Below are 12,027 nucleotides of genomic sequence, written 5' to 3' on the forward strand. Positions count from 1 at the left end.
CCTCCCAAAAAGACCAACTGAGTTGGTTTTAGCCTGTGGGTGAATTATTACCTGCAGAACCTCATGTTCCAAATTAATTATTTAGCATTAATTCAGAATCTTTGATTTTTCACATACTGGGGATATCAAAATGAATTAGGCATATTTTGTGCCACTGAATGAGTTTCTTATCATCACTTCAGGGGATAAAATGTCAAAAGCAAAGGCTCTTGTTTTCTGGAGTTTCACTATCACAAATCAGGAAAATCCCATGAGCTAGATATGAAATTGGGAGATAAACATGAAATTAGGAATCTAATAATTCTTAACATTGCCCTAGGGTGACAACCTATGAAAAGTTAGACTATGGGAGCATAGTTAGCATTTTATGTGCCAAATATGATGAGCTATCATATTACCCTGTGAAAATCATGTACGCTTAAGAGTTCTTATGTCAGTCATCTCACAAATACAATACCTATGTAATTTATAAAGATAGTGCATCATTCATTGATTATTTAGAAGGACCTTTGGAAAAACTATTTTCTCCTCCTCTAACCCTATTAATTGAAAGTACCCCATGGAACTCAAGTTTACAAATTCAATTAATAATATTAAATACTATCTTAAAATTTCCTTTTAGTTTATATTACATGGTGTTTATTATTTTTAAATAAGTGATATTATTTACATGGGTCAAAACACAAAAGGATACAAAATAAAGATTTCTCCTACTTTGTCCCCCATTCAATTCCTTTAAATCTGATGTTCATTTTGTATCTCTCCTTCCACCCTGTTTTGTAGTTATATAATCCAGGCAAATATACATTACCCTTTGATAGGATTAAGAGTCAAAGGGATCACATAAAAAAGACTAGTGTCTGCTAATACTAACTGATAGAATTACAAAGGAGAGAACAATTCAACATGGGAAGCAGGATACACAGCAGACTCATAGAATGGCAGATGTCCTAAATAGAACTCTGGCCTCAGAATCAGCCCTTAAGGCATTCGGATCTGGCTGAAGAGCCCATGACAGTATTTTAGGCATGGAAAGTCAAGACACTCTGGCAATAGAAAAAAAAAGAGGACCTAAATGAAAGATCTCTGCGAGTGAGATCCCAGCGGAAAGAATGGGCCATCAAAGAAGGAGGTACCTTTCTCTGAAGGGAGGAGAGAACTTCCATTTTGACTATGGCCAAGTCTAAATAAGATCGGAGTTGGAGAACTCAAAAGGCCTCCATATCCTTGGCAACTCATGACAAGAGCCTTTGGTGATTGCTGATGCCATAAACAAGAGTGTCAATTGTTAAATCAACAACAGGAGTAACTGTGCACTTACTCCCCATGTAGGATCTCTGTCCTTAATGCATTGTACTATGTGAATTAACGCTATAACCAGTACTCAAACAGTACTTTACACTTTGTGTTTCTGTGTGGGTGCAAACTGTTGAAATCTTTACTTAGTATATACTAAATTGATCTTCTGTATATAAAGAGAATTGAAAATGAATCTTGATGTGAATGGGATGGGGGAGGGAGCGGGAGATGGGATGTTTGTGGGTGGGAGGGAGGTTTCGGGGGAAAAAGCCACTGTAATCCAAAAGCTGTACTTTGGAAATTTATATTTATTAAATAAAAGCTAAAATATGTACATATATATATATTACCTTTAAAATTTATTTATTTATATTTGAAAAATGTAGATAGCTAATAAATGTTCTGCCATGTATTGGTCTACTCCCCAAATGTCCACAACAGCAAAGGTGGGAGCCAGGAACTCAATCCAGATCTTTCACATGGTCACAAAGACCCAGGTACTTGAGCTGTCGCCACTGTCTCCTAGAGTGTGCATTAGAGCAAGCCAAATCAGGTCAAGGGCTAGGGCCCAGGGACCCTGATATTGGATGTGTATGTATCAAGCAGCATCTTAACCACTGTGCCAAAATATATATTCTTAATGATTCTTTAACTTAAAAGAATAATATACAACAGTTCTTGCCTCTGAAATGTTAGTTCCTTATTTTTTTCTCTTTTCAAATTATGTAAGTCCCAAGTTTTAGCTCTTTCTATGATTTTTAAAAACTTCCTTCAGACTGTTTTGCAATCACCTTTCTTCTTTTGTGAATTTAAGGCTGTGGCAGAGACTCAACTGTTTACCAGTTCTGTCTCATCATCCTCCTGTGTCGTTCCCTCAGCTTTATACTTCCCAATCTTCCTTGCAGTGAGACAGGCCCATGAGAGGGACCAACCAACAGGACATGAAGTAAAGTGATGCAATCTCTCCCCTGTGTGTGTCTTCCCTATTTTCTAGTTGCTGGAATGTGATAAAGAAGGCCAGTGATATGACAGAACCACAAAATTAAAGAATCATTGCTGCCTGAATTGGTAGATTTATCTGAAAAATCTTCACTAACCATTACAATCCATTAGAAAAGAAATAAACTTTGTTACTTGATTTTCATTACATCAATGAAGAAAATATATTTACCTATCCTGATATTTAGAAGTCATAGCATGTTGGTTGGATTGGGTACATAATAACTAATTTATACTTTATGCATAGCCATAGCACTCTATTTCTTAGACTCTATTTACATGCTCTATATGATAAGTGATGATAAAATTAGCAATTTTCTTGTTTCTTCTTCATTTCCTTCTCTTCTATCATATAACATTTTTCAATAGTAATATTTTATTTTCCTTTAGATATGCTTTATTATCTTCTTACTATAATTTATTGAATAGAAGCAGCTCTTCTTTCACATATTAGCATTTCTAAAGTTGAGATGTGTCTTACCACCAATGATCTCAGTGGTAGATCTTAAAATAGAGCTTTCTACTAGTGACAACACCTTAGATTTGTTAGAGATATTTTGAACTCTATGAGATTTCTGATATTCTATTGAAGGGGGTTATAAAATGACAATTTCATATTATTTGACCTAATACATTTTTCTGACTCTAAATTAAAGTTTGCCTCTCAGTTATTACAAAGGAAGCCATTATCAAACACAGTTCTTTCCATATTCTCTCCTTCTTCCTTTACTGATTCTGCTAAGTAGAATCATTCCTCCTCTATTATAACAACTAAGATTTATATTCAATACCACCACTCTAGTCTCCTCTGCTATTTGATTCTTTGCTCTAGCATTAGACATATTCGAGTTGTATTTGCTGAAGTTCTTCCAGTTGATTCTCACCACCTACCAGACAGCTCTGCAGTGGTTCCCTCCTCTTTCTCTTTAGAGACAAATTGCTTCCCAGAAGCATTGCATCATTCTGCAATTGCCTTTCCTTTGCAGAGATAAACTGAGTCAAAAAAAGGTTTTGGAATCTAGGCTTATCTAGCTGCAGCAACACTGTGAAAACAAGGATAAAGCTTTGTGAGTTTTAGGAGGTTTTATTTGCTTCTATTTTCTGAAATCTGCTTTCTTGAATCCTCTCATTCCTCTCTGTGCCTCTTCCTTTGAATTCTTTTTTCATGGCCTCCACCGGATCTCAGATGATGCAATTCTCACATATATTTGCACTATGTGTGTTATATCTGCTCCTGGTTCAACCGTAAAGGAAATTTGTAGGATTTTTGTTTCTTTATTTTCTGTGCTCCTTATTGTACTTCTTATTTCCAGGGGGAGGATTAAAATGTTAATTTCACTGCAACTGTATTCACACTAGAAGTCAACTTTGTATATTTCAGAGCATTTCTATATCCATAGATGTGATGATCCAAATGTAACAGAAAGTAGAATTTTATGATTTAGAATTAAACTGAATTCACTTGAATAAGATAAATGTAGTTTGGAATAGCAATACAGAGCTAATCAATCTCAAATCTTTGTGTTATATGACAATTCTGGGGATACGCACTTGTGTAACTGATTTAAGTTGGAAATAATAGTATGACATTTTTCTTGAAATTATTTAGTACTTGGGTAAGCAAACTCAAAATAGTTACTTTTTAAAAAAGTATCTTAAAATATTACATATATTTTCTCAAGTGCTCAATAAGTTTCCAAATCAAAATGCTATCCTGCCTATGGAAAAACAGAGTGCACACCTGTTTTTACTAATTTGTTCCTTTAAACCATCAGGGTAACAACTGAAAAAAAGTATATTTGCAGTTTCTCTAAAGGAGATTATCCATAAAGTTGTTATTTTAACATTACTAATCTCTCAAACTTGAAACATCCTAAGAAAATATCAACCTACTTCTCTACTAAAAATAGTGAATATCAATTAAGGTTAAGAGTGTATCAGTAAAACTAGAAATAAAAATCCTTAACTTGCTATATCATTAATTTTTCAGCATTTATTTTTTCTTTGGAAACAATCCATCAATAGAAAAATTAAAACATACAAATTTGAAGGAATCTGATTGCCAGAGTTTTATGCAATTTTAAACATAAAGGATTACACTGCCTCATAGAAAGTAAATAAAAAAAGGTGGTTTATTTTCCAGACCCAGGGTCTAAACTATTAAAGTATTACTTTTTGTTTGTTTCCATCATTTACTGCCATAAACATGTAAAATTTACATTATCATATAGTGTAGATTGCTACAGAAATCCCCAATACTCTAGAAAACACATTAAAATATTATGATGTATGGGCATTTCTTCTCAGAAACTCATCTTTATTGCTTTCGGCAGAATAATGCAGCTACTTGACTAAAGAATAGTTTCCATTTCAAGAGAGCACACATATTCAGGATGAGTGCATAAAGATTAGTGAGGAAAGGAGGATTTATGAAAAATAATTTGTGGATAATAAATGTCACATTCAAACCAAGTGAATAATCTGTTACTACTTCTGGTGCAGTCGTGACACATAAATGGCCTGAATTATACCAGCCCCCCTTTCCATGACCATACCAGACATTGCTAAGTGATGGCAGCAAGTGTTCTTCTGGGTTTTGATGCAGACACAAAACCTTTTTCAAAATAGCTTGGCCAGTAGCCACCTCCACGGGATCAGATGGAACTCATCTCCCAATCCCATCTAATGTAGCACCCTCTGCATTCTTCTTAAACTAACCAGTCATACCCCCACTATATTTTTGAAGACATACTTGAGTGTCTTATAAGATTTATTTAAATTTTCAAATATATAATGAGCTTTTTTTTACATCTTTCCTTGAAGTTCTAAGGTCTGGATTAATTTCAGTTAATCAAACCATTGTCAGGTACAAGGCAGACTCCATGACACTGCTGCCTTAGATTTATACCAAGAGCTCAGACAGGGTCTGGGGAATGGACACTTCCATTTCAGTCTAGTATTCCAGCCTTGGTCTTTCCCTGCTATGATGGCTCTGTGGCTGGAAGAGTACATTTCAAGACCCCAAGCACACTGTAGAGCCTTGAAGAGTGTAAAGCAACGAAATAGAACAAGGCCGGCACCACAGCTCAATAGGCTAATCCTCCGCCTGCGGCGCCGGCACACCGGATTCTGTCCCGGTTGCCCCTCTTCCAGTCCAGCTCTCTGCTGTGGCCAGGGAGTGCAGTGGAGGATGGCCCAAGTGCTTGGGCCCTGCACCCCATGGGAAACCAGGAGAAGCACCTGGTTCCTGCCTTTGGATCAGCGTGGTGTGCCGGCCGCAGAGGCCATTGGAGGGTGAACCAATGGGAAAAGGAAGACCTTTGTCTCTCTCTCTCACTGTCCACTCTGCCTGTCAAAAAAAAAAATAGAACAAAAACTTGACTCAGCATATTTGGATTCTAGCCCTTCTGCTGCTATGCATACATATTATTAACTTAATTGTTCTTACATTGGCTCTTCTCTACATATGGTGTTAAAAATCTTTCTCATGGCCTTAAATGAGGACTGACTGAAATGATACATGTTAGAATGTCTAACAAAATTCTCTCCTATTTCAATTTGAAAAATTTCAGTTCAAAGTGAGGAGGAATCAAAATTTGCCACTATTTTTCCAGTAGTGTCTAATCCAGCCCTCTTCAAAATACCTAAATTTATGACATAATGACATAAGGTATTATAATGCAAATAATAAGTTACCATCTATTGTGCATGTATTACCTGCCAGAAAATAAAATGTATTTAATGCTTACAATTACTCTAAAATTTGGTTAGTCTGATTATCTTCATTGTACATACAGGAACAATATGGGACAGAATGGAACAACATATTTCCCCATGATTTATGACTTGCAATGCTTTGAATCCAGAAATTTTGTCTCCTTGACCTTAATCACTATAATTCTTAATCTCTACACATAACTGGGATTCATTCCAAACTAAAAATTATTTCATTTTTCTATAAATATCCTGGGTTTATTTGGTGGGAAAATGGATGAGGTGAAAAATCTGTACTCTCTGGTGCAGCAGGTTAAGCCACTACATCAGATGTCCGCATTTCATATTGGTGTGCCTGGTTAGCATCCTGGCTTCTCTGCTCTGACCCAAGTCCCTGCTAACATGCACCTTGAATTACAGCAGATGATAGCTTGAGTACATGGGAGCCCTGGACTGAGTTCTTGGCTGCTGGCTTGTGCCAGGCCTGTCCCTAGCAGGTATTTGGGGAATGAACCACCAAATGGAAGATCTTTCTCTACCTGTTTCCGTCTCTCTCTGTCCATCTCTGCTTTTCAGATAAAAAGAAAATAAATATTAAAAAAAAAAAAAACCTTTGAAGTCTCTAGAAAGGAAAGGAATCTCACTATGACAATGACTACAACTGTTACTATTATTCTCACTGTTGCTTTTATATACTGGGATATAACCAAGTTCCAAAGAAAGGTTTGGACAGAATGTATCATTAGACACCTAGGTCGCATCAGCCTCCAGAAACAAAACATGTCTGTGGAGGCCAAGAAGTGTAAGCTGAATCTCAGAATGGCTCATTTGACTAATAACAGAAAAAGAGTTGATTATTCTAAAAAGAAAATCTGCTCTTTTATATTTGGATCAAAAATGATGTGTCATATTTTCAGGAAATAAACTCTTTGTCATAATTTAGTGGCATGTATCTTACTTGTTTCTGCTTTCTCTCCCATATACGTAGAGAAAATCAAAGACAGCTCCTTTCCTTATCTCAAAATCATTGGTAATAAAATATCATAAGGATCATATAAGCCCTTTTTCTATCCTTTTTTCTTTGCACATGAAATCTAACAAGATCCAGCAATCAAAGATTTGGGTTCTCCCTGTGTTGTTAGTGAAAATAAAAGTAAAAGACCTTTGAATATTTTGACATCTTCTATGAAACTAGAAAAGGATTTTGATGGAATTTTACCCCCAACACACTTCCTTCTTGATAATACCTTAAATTGTGGGGGGAATCTTCTGTAATCCTCTTTTTTATTTCCTAAAAATAAACAGCTTAGACTTTGTTTATGTATGGATTTGTTTTAAAGCTAGAGCTACAGCTTGCTTATATTACAGCAGTGGAAAAAAGAGACATCTTTCTCTGTTACTATACAAATAATATGACACAGCTGAGTTCACCTCAAACAGGTTCTACTACATTTAATATTCTTAATGTGAATGTGAGCCTTGCAATAGCTACATATAATCATTCCTATTTCATCCAGTATTTGTACCCTGCCAACTTCTGTACCATGAAACATCTCATGGTCTATTGTATATGAACCTATTGTTCACTTGTTTTCATTCTTTTTCAAAAGCCAAAAAAATATTGAACACCACAATGCATTCAGATGTTGAGACACCTGTTCTATTCTGATGTTTTGACATGAACAATCTGTGGATTTGTTTTCATTGCACAGAGAATGAATCAGCCTTGTCAGAAAACTATTGTTCTAGTTTTCCTAGCCCCTTCATATCACACATCTATTCGCTTTATACAGTAGTTAGTTTCTCTTAATAATTCTACTCAGGTTTTCATGACTGCTTTTGATATTGCTACTGCTGCTACTTCAGCACTGTAAGTATAATCAATAGCTGGATGGACCAAAAATTAAATCATTTAATGGATTTCTGGTTGAGTTCATTTGGGTCACTAGGTTTCCACTCCTGCTGGCAGCCAGCATGATTTTATATCCCTGTATTGTCATAACAATACATGTTTCCACTTGGCTGCTGTACTATGGCATGTCATACCGAGGCAGTTTAACTGTATTGTTGCAAAGGTACTCGATATCAGCTGTGATCAAAACATCTGGAGAATGCTGGTGGAGAACACATGGTTTCCTCCCTCCAGAGAGAGTCATTATAAGAAACTATCCTTAGTCTACAGGCTTATACGTTATCTGCTTCAGTGTAAGCCTTACAGTGTGAATGTATGTATAAAGCAGAGGCACTATGACAAACTCACGGCCTCAACTGAGTACTGTATAACCCTTAATTGCACCACAGATGTGTGCTGATAAACTCTATATACAGAACTAGCCAGAACAGAAATAAGTCAGATAACATTACCAGCCACATACATAAGCAGATTCGAACTGAAGGTTCATAGCTACTCCTAACTTGGTTATTACATTTTGTTTTCAAAGGAAACGTAATGTTCATGAAATGGCAGATTCACTCCCTTGTTTTTCAGATGGTTCTTGTAAGTAATTTGACCTGAAGAGAAAGGAGTCAATTAAATGGTAACTTATAACCTCTAAAGTCGACCTCTGACCAATCTGCTAAGATATCTCACAAGGGTTCCACTGTTGTCTTGTGAAAAGTCCTTTCATAAAGCCTAGAAGATATAAAATAGACATGTATGTGTGCCCCGGATGAACCCTCACTGCCTAAGAGGCGAGCTACAGCCTTGAACCGCATCTCACTGCTCCTCACTAAATGTGCCCATCAGCACCTTATTTGACCCATGACTTCTACCTCTGACCACAGAGTGAAAAAGAGGATCTCGCTCTCATGCTGTTCTTCTCAACTCATACATAGTTGGGAAGAACAAGGGCTCAGAATAGCCAGTATCTATCAGTAAGGAAGCATATGTTCATTCAAGAAGTCCAAGGCTCTCAGCAAGGGGCATTTTTACCTTCTTCCAACTCCTCAAATGTCTGGAAACCTTTCTGGGCATCATAACTTGGGTAAGGATACCACTGGCATCTATTGGGATATTGTTTGTCAATAGTGTGAAACATGCTACAATTCACAAGACAGTACACAAAAAGAATTCTCCAGCCCAGATGGTCAATAGTAACAATGATGAGAAATCCTGCAGTAATGCTCACCCAGTGCATGAAGTTTTTTGCCAGGGATTAACTTCACACAACACCTGTTTATTTGGTTAGCAGCTTTGAGTTCATGGTAGTAACTTCACTTCACAGATAGCCAGTCACCACAATCATGCACCTCTGTCACAGTAAACCCCAAATGGCATGTTTTTTTTTTTTCGATTTATTTATTCATTTGAAAGTCAGAGTTACACAGAGAGAAGGAGAGGCAGAGAGAGAGAGAGAGAGAGAGAGAGAGAGAGAGAGCATGCTTCCATCTGCTGGTTCATTGCCCAATTGGCCACAACGGCCGGAGATGCGCTGATCTGAAGCCAGGAGCCAAAAGTTTCTTCCAGGTTTCCCACGTGGGTGCAGGGGTCCAAGGACTTGGGCCATCTTGTACTGCTATCCCAGATCATAGCAGAGAGCTCAATTGGAAGTGGAGCTCCATATAGGATGCAGGTGCTTCAGGCCAGGGTGTTAACCCACTGCACCACAGCACCGGCCCCCAAATGGCATATTTTATCCTAAGGCCCATTTTCTCAGGACTCATGTCCCTAGTTCTAAAGGTCTAGTTTTGTGAGGGTTTCTGTATTATTATATTAAAATACATTTCCATAGTTGTGATACTTTGGTGGAGAAAGTAATACAACTATATATTCAGATGTTTAAACTCAATTTAACTCTCTCCATCTCATAGTTTTCTCTCACACATACACACATATATCATACATAGTGCTTACACACACACACACACACAATATCCCTACACAAATAATCCATAGTTCCAATAATCCTTTGAGGGTGTCTGATTATGATTTTAGGGAAGGAAGGAGATACTTCTGTTTGATAATATTTTATATAAAATACATTCCCCAAATTGCCATTTCTTCACTGTACTTAAGCTTCTTAGCCTACTAAAAATCCTGGTGAATAATCAGTGACAATCAAGTTCATTATATACTGAAGAAACAGTATATGTAATCAGCTGATTTCTTTTTTTTAATTATTTTTTCTTTTTTTTAACTTTTATTTAATGAATATAAATTTCCAGTGTACAGCTTATGGATTACAATGGCTTCCCCCTCCCATAACTTCCATCCCACCCACAAGCTTCCCCTCTCCCACTCCCTCTCCCCTTCCATTTGCATCAAGATTCATTTTCAATTCTCTTTATATACAGAAGATCAATTTAGTATAAAGATTTCAACAGTTTGCACCCACATAGAAACACAAAGTGAAACATACTGTTTGAGTACTAGTTATAGCATTAAATCACAATGTATAGCACATTAAGGACAGAGATCCCACATGAGGAGCAAGTGCACAGTGGCTCCTGTTGTTGACCCAACAAATTGACACTCTAGTTTATGGTGCCAGTAACCACCCTAGGCTGTCGTCATGAGTTGCCAAGGCTATGGAAGCCTTCCAAGTTTGCCGACTCTGATCATATTTAGACAAGGTCATAAAAGACAGGGTGAGGATAGTAACCAATGATCCTAAGAGTGGCATTTACCAGGTTTGAACAATTATACAGCATTAAGTGGGGAAGAGGACCATCAGTACACACAGGTTGGGAGTAGAGCCATTGGTGGTAGAGTAGAGGTTATGATTACAAAGGAATGAGGCCCAAGTGTGCTAGACAGGGTCTAGAACAAAGGACAGAGTCATTATTAGAGGAGCTAAGAAAGGTGCTGTCTAAGCTACAAGTAATTTTTCTGATTGAGAGGCAAATAGAACCTGATAGAAGGGGCTTGATAATAATCTGGTGGGCTTTAGGCCTTGTAAGTTAAGAGGCCCAGACCTATCTATCTCTTCACATGGGGTATATCCTAAGGGAGGTGTGAACCTCCTAGGGGAAGGCACTCTGTTGACTTTCATTACTTGGCTGGGCTGGGAGGAGAGCTGGCCAGGTAAAGGCAGGGGGCATCTCTAACAAGAAATTTACAGTTCTGCCTGCAATGTTGCTGACCCTACTTGACCATACCCTCAGCTGCAGTGGTCACTTTGGAAGTTGGGCTGAGTGAAGGGCTTTTCAGCTTGGAGCCAATAAGATATGTGGCTCTGACCTGGGCATCCTTCGACTCCAGGGCAGGTCCATTTCCAGTGATCCAACTCTTGGCAGAGCTGCCATGGCTCTTCACAAGTTGACTTCTGCTGAAGCCCAGGCTTACCACATTGAAAGCCACTGCAGTGGACTGGCCTGTTGGGTCTCCTTGAGGGCAGATCACTGTACAGATCAGCCATTAATAGGCCTGCCACCCATTGCTTCTGATGCCTAGCTTTCTTTTCCTCCTGGTTTGTGTTAAAGCAGACCAGAGGATGCAAGTCAAGGGAGCGCCCATGTCCCATCTCTAATCTTCGGTGGCCTGAACTACAAGTCTATAGTCACAGGCATATTCTGTAGTAGTTTTTCTAAGGTAGACAATGCCCATGAGGAAAATTATATTCTCACTTAAAAACTTTCTTTCCCTTTGGTCTGAAAGGGAGGTTTTTTCTACTTACTGTATACTTGGCTGATGGCGAAGTGAATCTAGCTATGAGATTATTATTTAAGTTCTTATTTTGGCTATGCTATTACAGAAAAATGTTAGCCATCTCTTTTATAAGGTCTAAAGATTAAATTGTGTGTCCTACAGATTCCTTCATAATAGAATTAGTTTCCTACCTTGAAGAGAATAGAGAAATGAAAGAACAAGTTGGGCTTAGAATAGAGAAATGAGGGAGCAAGTCCTAGATCGCTTGCTGACAATAGCAATATCACATGAATACTTAGCAAACCGTTTCAACCATTAGATAACAACTTAAGAAAACATTTACCAGAAGGTCCAATGCCTTCTATAAATTTTAAGAATCATGTATTTGAAAACACCTCTTAAATATCTAACATGGTGTAGTTTGTTTA

The sequence above is a fragment of the Lepus europaeus genome, chromosome 15, assembly GCF_033115175.1.
Source record: "Lepus europaeus isolate LE1 chromosome 15, mLepTim1.pri, whole genome shotgun sequence".
Lineage (NCBI taxonomy): Eukaryota > Metazoa > Chordata > Mammalia > Lagomorpha > Leporidae > Lepus > Lepus europaeus.